The sequence below is a fragment of the Mytilus trossulus genome, chromosome 2 (assembly GCF_036588685.1).
Source record: "Mytilus trossulus isolate FHL-02 chromosome 2, PNRI_Mtr1.1.1.hap1, whole genome shotgun sequence".
Classification (NCBI taxonomy): domain Eukaryota; kingdom Metazoa; phylum Mollusca; class Bivalvia; order Mytilida; family Mytilidae; genus Mytilus; species Mytilus trossulus.
The window spans coordinates 19322921-19334759 of NC_086374.1; the positions used below are offsets into that span (position 1 = coordinate 19322921).

Below are 11839 nucleotides of genomic sequence, written 5' to 3' on the forward strand. Positions count from 1 at the left end.
TGTAGTAATTTCATGGTGGAACATAAAAACGCAAATGATTATTTCACCAACAAAAATATATTTGATCGGAAACTTGCCTTTTAACGAAACGCATGACAAGATGAAATCCTTTTGTCATTTAACACAAGTCAATTAAACCATTTGTACTTTTCATACCAAATGAAAATGAAATAAAGTGACAGTGAATGATTTTTTCGACCCAGCGTCGTCCTTTGACTTCATAAGCTTGGCTTAAAATGATAAAAGTCCATACCATATATTCGAATTTGACCGTTCCTGAAGACGATAAATCCAGAAAAGCGTTTCGAACGCATGAAATGCAGAACGTTTTGTTTCCATTTCTACACCTGTTTCAGAGGTTTATTTGTAAGGGAATCTTCTAAGCGCTTTTTATCAGATATATTGAGTTTTTCTTATCAGTTATCCAAAAAAGTCTTTATATCTTAATTGGCATTTATAAAAAAGGAACAATAATACACGACACTATTCTTAATTGGAACCATCAAGGAATAATCTAGTGTTGTTTACAATTTGATTCTTCTGATCTGCAGTAATGAAGATAACTGTAGTCTACATCGAACTATGATCATTTAAGAAAAATTCACATTGACACAATTCAAAGAGGCCAATTCAGATTACTCACAGGGATTTACGGTAGCTAATGACAAATAAAACGTCTGCTACAGAACAAGTGATATTTTAAACGTCTCCGAAAAGAAACCACAAACGCCATTATTTTTGAACTTGGTCCTAATAGGCTACTCAGTTGCAGAAAAAATGATCAATTATCTTCATTTCGCTTAGAGGTTAAGCCTTTGATTTATCGACAGCTTTTCTAGAAATGTTTGGAACTAAATACCATCGAAAGGAGTAAAATTTGTTTAATTTGACTAATTATTCCAGAGAATTAATAATTTTGACAAATTACTTCATAGAACTAATAATTTTGACTGATTTTAAATGGTAAATAGGGAACAGTGAAATAGAAAAAACATGAAAACGTTCATTATGAAATTTTATTTGACCATTTCATGTATAGAACCGCTGGAAACATTTCATTCATTTGCATACACTTTTCATAAGATTTCGTAATTTTTGTTGGCAAATTTCGATCTCGAAAATTCCAAAATAATGCTTTATTTGCAAATTAAATGCAAAACATATCACGAGAATAGACAGTGAAAATGCAGAATGTTTCACAGAGACAACAACCCGATCAAAGAGTAGACATTATTCCAAGGCCACGAATATAGTCTTAAACGCAGCTAGAATAATGCACACTAAAAGGGCCTCGCAACCTTATAGCAATGGCTAGGTACACAAACAGACAGAACGATTTTACATTTAGTTTGATTGTTAAATCCCCAAACTTCAAAAGCTGCAAATATTTTTAAAATTTGAAAATTTTATGTCGAAATCGAAATGTTTATGTACATTTGATATAATGAGGGACAGTTAATTTTATCTTATATAGTAGCATATTTTTCTTCAACATATAAAATGTTTGTATTGATGCAAAACATATGTTAATTCAACGTTGTTCAAGAAATATAAGTAACTCAGATAATTTACAGAAATTTACCTATGATGTTACAATTTAAGAATACGAATACGTTTTAATTATATTAAGCTTCCTGATCAAGAAAAAGATATCAAAATCCATGTTCTTTGTTGATATTAGCTCTATTCAAAGTCAGTTCAGAAGGATGAACCTCTTTAGTGTACATACCGAAGTCGTCATTGCTGAGAGCCATTACATCATCCAAATATCTAAAAATGTTATTATTTTTTTTTGCATCAGATGTGATTTCAATTGGTCTTCGCTAATTCATGTTATAATTTGTAAGTCATTACAATACCGAAACAGGTCCCCGATAAGTTGTGCACAGTAAGTCAACATTGAAATACCGATAATCTGACGATATACGAAATCTCAAAAGCGAACAAAAAAGTTATCTTGTAAAAATTCAAGGGCAGTTTTAGTATCAAAGCAGGTTCAATTAACATTGTTTTTGGTTTACTGATTCAAAATAATACCTGAAGGAGATTGAACATATAAATTCGCATTCCGACTTTGTAAATGCCCAGTCAATTAGGTGGGTAATATTCATGTTAATTAGATCATGAGGCAAAATGGTTTATACGGTAGAAAAATCAAAACTTTAAACACATTCGAAATCACAAGTATTATCATGCAATTTATCAAGTGCATTCAAAGAATTGTTTGACACTCTAACAGTTATTGATTCCACATTTTTCAAAGCCTGATTTGAACATTTATTATTACCAGGTTTTAATTGAAGCAAGTGTACTAGTAAGTAGAAAATGCAGTTTAGTTGTGTAACAATGGCTCGAAGACGATTTAAATTTATATTAGTGAGGTGTTTTGTGCAGCTTTTGATTAAGATCCCCATTTCATCAATTTGCATTAAAGCTGCTTGCTTGTTTAATCTTATTATAAGAGTGTGAAAGTGTTGATCGTGTCACCTGATAAGTATGAACTTCATCAGCTTCCGCAATATTTTCTCAATATACTTTGGTCAAGATTTCTTCGCCCAAATTTTACAAAAAAGAAGCTTTCAATTCTGTGATAAAAAAAAACCCCAACTGTCATTGATATTAACACATTATTATAAGGAAGGAAATAAAGGCTACTGAAAATAGTCATCATATTACTTTGATATATTCTATAATTGTTTTTTTTGTATTTTAAAAAATCTTTATTGGAACTTGATGTCCAACCAAATGTCATATTCCTGAGAAAAAGTCGTTATGAGTGAAGTTGTTAAAGTAAAGTCAGATGTTGTAATCAATTACGAAAAGCAATGGGACCATATGGAATGTATTTGAAGGGCACTAAAGTTAAAAATGCAAAGCTTAATTGGATTGTGAAATAGTCTGCCAACATTGATACAGAATTTGTAACATTTGAAAGATTTTTATTTTCCCAAATGGATGGCATGTTACCGATATCTTTGTCGTGTTAATTAACAACTAATAACTAATAGTAAACCAACATAATTATGATGAAAAGTCAAAAATATTTTTTTAATTTTTGTTTTAGCTACAAAATAGACAAAGTAAACCTTATTTGAGATAATTCGAAATAACAATACTGTTCTCTACATGCAATACAGAATATTTGGAATCGATGAATTGGCTCTAAGGTGATTCACCTGCGAAACTTTGTTATAAAAGAAATGTAACCGTATATAATATTTTTATCTTACCTCTTATAGATTTATAGATATATGATTTGTTAAAGGACTGCAAGTGGTGACTATGTGTATGATATATAGGGTGTCCTTATAAAATATAGGGTTAGTTACCATACATGACGGTTAGTTACTATATGGGGTTCGTCAGGAGTTACTTCCCTTTCAAAACAATAAAAAAAATAATTAAAAACAACACGTTTAATAATTTGTTGCATCCAAAGCGCTTTTCTGACTTTATCTTCATCAGGAACGCTCAAAGCTGCAACAACCCTTCATAAAAACAACACGGTTTTCAGGAAAAATCTTAAAGGATTCAACAGACGAAGATATTGGAGACGAAGGGTTGAAATAAGTTCATAAAACATAGCTAAAGCTAACAAGTTTTTATTGTTGGCATAACGGAGTGTTTACGTCCCTTTCAAAAGAAAAAAAGAAATATGAAAAGATTCAAAAAATGAAGAAATTTATACATGTAATGATCGATTACAGTAAATTCATAAATCAAATTAAAAGTTAAAAAATTGTTATTGTTGGCATTTGTTTTCTGCATAGACAAATGGAAGTAGTATCTTAATACTAAGTTTTGGAGGCTTGATCACTCTGATAGGCCGCTAGTCAAAATACCCCATCTAAAGATAGTTGGTAAGATAAATTCTTAAACACAGTGTGCTAGTATTAGGTCACTAACACGCCATGAAATTAATAATATTAAGTTCATTCAATGCATGTTGCTCAAGGTGAATAGATATACTCCATTTTAGTCATGTTTATTTGTACAATGCAGTATAGGAACAATAGATATTAAAAAAATCTATGAACCAACAAAAGATCCTTTTTTGAATATTTTGTAAAAAGCAAGTTAAAGTTATACAGAAAGACAAATCAATTTATAGATTAGAATCATAGACATAATATATTAAATATTTACTAAATGTATAATTATTTGATTTCTTTTGAGTAAAAAAAATGTTAAACAAATATATATTCAGCGAATGTAAGAGTCCGTGGTACGGCAATATATGGAAATGTGTTTCCAATTTACTGTCAGTTTAAACAATGTCTAAGTTACACTCAGGTTATTCAGGTAAGTGTATTTTAATTGCATGCATCGACTATAACTTTAAGACAGGTACTTAGAATGCAAATCATTTTACAGCATACGTATAAACAGGACAAAGTAATTGATAATGTAATTTCTCAGCACAGTGATCAGCATATTTTCTTACCGTACCGAAAGGAACTAAAGTTTCCTGATTGTGTCTCACCTTTGAATGTGATTATTTACAATAGGTTATAAGTGTTTAAAAAACGTTGCATTCCTTTCGTTGATAATGAGCTTTGTAGGTGTTCCTTTTCTATGTATCGTTTTTAGATGTGAGGTGTATCTGTACTTATACATCTCGTCATTTGTTATTGAGTTATGGTAAAGGTTTGATTATATATCTTTTTGTTTTGAAAGTATTAGGATATTAAACAAAAGGTTGACTGCTGTGCCCCTATTTTTGACATTTTTGCCTATTGTGTCTGTTTGATTTGTTCACAAATTGTGTAAATATGAAGGAATTTTATACAACTTTCATTAAAGTGTGAGGTTCATCTAGCTATAAAAAAAACAAGGTTCAATCCACCATTTTCTACATAAGAAAATGACTGTACCAAGTCAGGAATATGAGAGTTGTTGTCCATTTGTTTGATGTGTTTGAGCTTTTGATTTTGACATTAAACATTATAGTTCAATAAAAATTACTACGTGAAGGTAACATACGTTTGTAAGATCCGAGTTAGTAGATAAAGGAAATTCCGTGGTGGCAACAGTATTCAGTAAAATTCATATATGAAAATATTTTTATTTAATTAAAATCTGTCAAAAGAAAGTAATGCATTTTGTTAAATGTCATGCTCAATTATTCAGTATGTATTTATTTTTGGTCGAGGTTATGCGATTCTCCCAAGAAAGTTATGAAGCAGTTTTGTAGAATTTGAAGAAAACGCGTTGCTCAAACTAAATGAGAAACAGTTAATATTGTAGCAGCTGTACTTGCACTAACATATGAGATCCTCCATGCAGATAACTTTTTTGAGATATCTACAAATGCACTTTTAAAAATCAAATTCTCTCAACGACAGAACATTTTGGAATTTCTTTGATGTCACTACTTACTACTTAAACCAAGGACTATCCAGTTGTGTTGACTGTAGCTGTAACTGTTGTTAATTGAGTCTGTAAATTGCACCACTTCAGATTCTTTTGTATTCAGTGTCATCAATACTTACTTGCAATCAAGCAAATTATGGTTTACAGTTCAAAAGGTGGGCAGTAGTTTGAATGGTTGACAGTTGTTCGAATTAAACATTCTAGGATGATGAAAAGACTCATAAATTAACCTTGTCCAAAAACAATATCAAAATATTTTGCTTAAAAAAATTCAGGAAACAGTTCTATTCGCACGGCTCAAATAATTAGCCAGACTGCAACAGGTGTGAAAACTCATTTAAAACACTAGGCTCATCATTTTGCTCGCCATTCTAGCGTTTGGGCTGTAGAAGACTCATCCGTGATGCTGGAGGTGTATAAATAGTAAGCTTGTAAATATGATAATATCAATGACAATTCGTTTCAACACAAAAATGTGCTTGCATCTTTAGTCTGAGATGCATCATATTTTTATTAGTTGTTAGTGGCTTCGACCTAGCTGTCAGATAACTTTGAGTACTCTCAGATCTGTTCATTGTGTCTTTTTGTGTCGGGATGTATAAGTACCTGGCCACGTTCACTTGTATTTTTATCGATCTGATGAGTTAAGCCTTTTCAACTGATTTTTATAGTTCGTTCTTATGTTGTACTGTTATACCACTGTCCCATGTTAGGGGAGGGTTGGGATCCTGCTAGTATGTTTAACCCCGCCACATTATTTATGTATGTGCCTGTCCCAAGTCAGGAGCCTGTAATTCAGTGGTTGTCGTTTGTTTATGAGTTACATATTTGTTTTTCGTACATTTATTTTACACAAATAAGACCGTTTTAATTGTTTTACATTGTCTTATCGGGGCCTTTTGTAGCTGACTATACGGTCTGGGCTTTGCTCATTGTTGACAGCCGTTCGATGACATATAGTTGTTAATGTCTGTGTCATCTTGGTCTCTTGTGGATAGTTGTCTCATTGGCAATCATACAACATCTTCTTTTTTTTATATTGCGTGGTTTCCAGTGGTATGAAAGATTCAGTTCACTACTGGAATACCAAGTTGTAATAAAATTTGAATAAATACTTTTCTAATTACTGGTTTCTAATTTCTTGTTGGTAGAACCATCAACATTTGGATCAGCATCTGGACAGCAGTCAGCACAATATGGCCAACAACATCACATTCAACAACAACCATCACTATACGTGCCTTTCCCAGCACAAGTCACAATTTAAACAATGGCAGTACCAGCTAATGTTGAAACAAGGATGGCTCAATTCATGTTTCCGTATCATCCTTCTGCTAACATCAATCCAGTTCGAATGACATGTCCATCTTGTAAACAAGAAATAAACACGACAACAAGATATGAGACGGGGTGTTGCACATGGCTGTACTGCATTTATATGGCGTTTATGGGGTAAGGCATAACCTAAATATCAAAAATAAATACATGAATTGTCTAATTAAAAACAATATTAGGCGGTATTTCTACAAGAGAAAAACTAATTCTTCACGTATAATTAACAATGGTATGATGCCCAACTACTTACAGAACGGATTATGGTTTGATTTTCATATGATAAAAGCACAATCTGGCTTGTAAGTAACTACTAGTAGTCCGTAGGTCTTTTTTGTTGATCTTTGTCATTTCGCTTAGTTTCTCCTTTTACCTATTCTTTTATCGGACTCGGACTTCTTTTAAGCATAATTCTATTATGCAAATTTGTGTGCGTTTGTTTTTTCAACACTGGCTAGATGTATTAGTGTGTGTCAATTTTGCTTACCTATCAACACTTCTGTTTAGAAGCCCTGAAGGATGTGGGATTTTCTCGCTATTTTGACGACATGGGGACTTTGGCTGTCTGCTCTGTCGTCAGGTAGCTGTTTCTGTGTCAGTTTCCTTGATTTTATTAGTGTTCTATTGTTACAATTTTTGTTTTTACAAAAACCCTTCTTTCATATTTGGAGAGGCCCACTACAAGAAACCTTCAGGTAATCACATTTTGAAACTTATTGTAAGTATCATAACATTTTTTTAAGTTTAATTGTTAAATGTGAAAGTTCAAATACATTGTAACAGGGGTCTTGGTGTCTTTCAAAATCATAATTATTTTAATGAAAATTATATTATGATTCACAATGATACATCTCACCACCAGTTGATTTATGCACAAATCATTAAATGAAAAGTAAACATGATATACAGCAACAAACTATAACCACTGTAATACGGACTACCGACTTGGGACCAACAAATGTAGTATGTGGTTGGTTTTAACAATTTTGTTGCAGCCAAACCCTCATTCTAATCTAGAACAGTGATGAAACAGTACAATATAAGAAGAAACATTACAAATCAGTTGATAGCTTATGAGATTGACACAAAACAGAATATAACAAAAACAGAAAGCAATATGTATACATCACTACAACGAAAAAGACACTACTACAGATCTAAGAGTACTCACAGTCACTGAAATTTAATGAATCTCCTCTTATTTATGTCATTTCTTATGAATCTTCTCTACTGAATGTCGTTTCTAATGAGTATTCTCTCACTGAATATAATTTCAGAGACTTCTTTTATTGAAAGTTATTTCTATTGAGTCTTTTTAATAAAGGTCATTTCTAATTAGTGTTATCTTACTGAAAGTCATTTCTACGGAGTCGTCGTATACTAAATGTAATTTCTAAGGAGTGTTATGAAATGAATACCATTTCTTAAGAGTCTTAAACTGAGTTTTATTTCTAATGAGTTTTTTATGACGGAATGTTATTTCTAATGTGAGTGTTCTCTGATGGAATGTCATTTCGAATGAGTGTTTTCTGGTGGAATGTCATTTCTAGTGAGTGTTCTTTGACGAATGTCATTTCTATTGAGTATTCTCTTTGTGAATACCATTTCTACTGTTACGGTTGTCTCCTCTGACTGGATGCCATTTCTACTGTAACGGTAGTCTCTTCTTACTGGATGCAATTTCTACTGTAACGATAGTCTCCTCTTACTGGAAGCCATTTCTACGGTAACGAAAGGTCTCCTTTTACTGGATGCAATTCCTACTGTTACGGTAGCCTTCTCTTACTAGATACCATTTCTACTGTTAGGATAGCCGCCTCTTACTGGAATCCATTTCTACTGTTACGGTAGTCGTCACCTCTTACTGGATGCCATTTCTACTGTTACAGTAGCCTCCTCTTACTGAATTCAATTTCTACTGTTACGATAACCTGCTATTCCTGGATGCCATTTCGACTGTAACGAAAGTCTCCTTTTACTGGATGCCTTTCCTACTGTGACGATAGTCTCCTCTTACTGGATGCCATTTGTACTGTTACGATAGTCTCCTTTCACTGGATGCCATTTTTACTGTTACGATAGCCTCCTCTTACTGGATGCCATTTCTACTATTACGGTAGCCGCCATTAACCGAATGCCATTTCTACTTTAACGGGACCATCCTCTTACTGGATGCTATTTCTAATGTTACGATAGTCTCCTCTTACCGGATGCCATTTCTACTGTTACAATACCCTCCTCTTACTGGATGCCATTTCTACTGTAACGGTATCCTCCTCTAACTGGATGCCATTTCTACTATTACGGTAGCCTCCTCTCACTAGATGCTTTCTTACTGTTACGGTAGCTGCCCCTTACTGGATGCCATTTCTACTGTAAAGGTATCCTCCTCTTACTGGTTGCCATTTCTACTGTAACGATAGCATCCTCCTACTGAAGCCATTTCTACTGTTAGGGAAGGATCCTATAACGGGATGTCCTTTTCTACCCTCTTCTGACTGGATGCTAGTTCTACTGTTACGATAATCCCCTCTTACTGGATGCCATTTCTGCTGTGACGGTAATATCCATATACTTGTTTCAGTTCTTGTGTTACAGTAGCCTCTTTTTATGGTTGTCAGTTCTACGCTGTATTCCCTTTTTACTTCATGTGATTTCAGCTACAGTTTCCTTTAACTGGATTTTATATTTCTTTTGGTATCGGGTCCTACGGAATGTAGTTTTTTTCTTAAAACGTATGTTTAATTGTATGGTTAATTCTGACATAGTTATGTTTATGATTTAATGATATTCATTTCTCTTACGGCCTAGTTTTTTCTTAGAGTATAGAACTGTTATTTCTGGTATAGACTGTGCTGATTGCGGTTTTACAAAGAACTTTTGTTTTATCATTTCTATTGTAGACTGTTTCTGTGTTGCTGGATGGCATTTCGTTGTGATTGTACCAAAGATGTGATTCATACATGCCCACAATGTAAAGTTGAATGTGGTAAATTTCAACGTCATCAACTCGCTAGACGTAGTGGACGGCGACGATGAATTGTGGGTCTATAGACGACGCTATTATTTGAAAAAAGGCCAATTCGAATAATGAAATAAACCAAAATTAATATGATAATACTACGGAAATCTTTAAAAACATTTAGATTCCACTGTTGTGTTATTGTTTTTTTTTTCCACAATAGTAATTAATTTTCGATTATCATATATTCATTTTTAGAATGTATGTTGTTTAAATGCTTTATAATGAAATTTTTGGAGATGCGTCATCCAAATTAAATTCAGAACATCTTTTTATAAACAAAGAGCTCTCATTTCAATTAAAACATCCCTTATAACACGTATTCAGATAGAGCAATTTTGTTATCAATTGGTGTTTTATAAAATCGTCATTTAGAGAGCAATGAATAAAGGCAACAGTAGTATACCGATGTTCAATGACATTGTAGTAGAAATCATCGCGATGAGTTTGTAAATAAAAGGTGTCGTAACAGTCATAGCACATTTTAATTAATCTTTTCCATGGGGTTTCAAATTAATATATAAAGTCACTTTTTAACCAAGGACTTTATAAGGTTCATAAGTTTTATCTTTATGAGTAGAGAATCAGACTGTTGGTGAGATGATTGACTATTTAGCCACGTGATCTAAAACATCAAATTATTTATTTTCGATATATCAAGTAACATCCTTGAAATTATAAAAAATAAAATAGGTCTGTCAGTATCAATATTGATGAATTTTTTTTTTTGTCTTTAATTTTGTTTTCGTTTTTAAACAGGAAACTTTAAAAAAATTTAGATATCTTTTGAAATGTTTTCAATTGAACTTGTCAGTTTTGACCTGTCGATGGCATTATACAGATCAAAAACTAATTTATGCATCAATGTGTTCAGTTCATTATTCTTTATAATTAGCTTTATCTTTAAAGAATTGAACGATTAGAAAATTAAACCTTTTTTTAGTCCAGGATGTTGATTATAATTTACATTCCATCACTCATTAGCAAAAGGGAAAGAAAAAAGTGGAAACTTTATTTCAAATAAGCGAACAAGTATAAGTCAAAAACACATTTAAAACACTGTTGAATATTGAATATATCTTAATCTTTTTCAATAAGATAAATTCTAATAATCTTAAATAATATATCTGAAGAACAATTTAAAAAAACTTATTTACCGTATGAACAATATGACTAGAAAATTTGCGAGGATACTTAAAATCTGCAAGTTGAAACTTTATTTTTGCAATTAAAAATATTGAATTTGACTTTACTCCATTTAATTTCGCATAAATGAATTATAAATTTTAAACTTATTTCAAAAGTAAGAATCGGCAGAACAACATAATTTTAAAGAGCTATTGAAAGATTACCAGGTGATAATTCAATTTAAAATGCCACTTCTTTTATCAAGGATGTTAAGCAACCAACAATCAATCAATCGATATTTTTTTCAACTTGTTGATTTTGTTTTTATTATTTTTCAGGTCGTCTGTTTCATTTGTACTTATTCATTTAGAAATGAAATATACGTCATAGAAACAGTCGTGTAGTTGTGATGAACATTTGAAGTTTTGGATCCTCAATGCTCTTCATTTTTGTACTTGTTTGGCTTTATTATGAGCGACACTGATTAGTCTTATGTAGATGAAACGCGCGTCTGGCGTACTAAATTATTATCCTGGTACCTTTGATAACTATTATGTATGTTTGTATGCTAGAACACTCCTACAAACGCGAACACTTGGTTATGGTACCATATTCATTACCCTAGTAAATATTATTCTATATTGAAAGAGCTTTAGGATTGACTTAAAAATGATTGAATCCTATATAATTCTTGTGCTTTGTATTTAAAGAAGAATAAATTATTATCATATTTATTGACCATAAATTTGAGAATGTTTTCAATCAGTACCTGTACAATCCTATTAACAATGTTTGACAGTTGTCGTAAATCAGTACTTTTGTACAAATTAAGGCTAGTTCCAATTTCATAGTACACACTTTAGAGTTATATCAATAGTTTGATTGTTGTTTTATCTTTCATTAGGTTGTTTTTGTTTCTCGAAGTTGTTATGTTTTACGACATTTCCTGTTATCTGTATTTACCATTAATAATCTATATGGCTT

General features: G+C 32.0%; 1 long non-coding RNA gene across 1 annotated transcript; it reads left to right on the top strand.

The window, feature by feature from the left end:
- The first annotated feature begins 4186 nt into the window (after positions 1-4186).
- On the top strand, positions 4187-9787 carry LOC134704958 (uncharacterized). The gene is made up of 3 exons (XR_010105447.1): positions 4187-4302; positions 6525-6825; positions 9609-9787. It is a non-coding gene; the product is annotated as an uncharacterized LOC134704958 (long non-coding RNA).
- The last annotated feature ends 2052 nt before the right edge of the window (positions 9788-11839 follow it).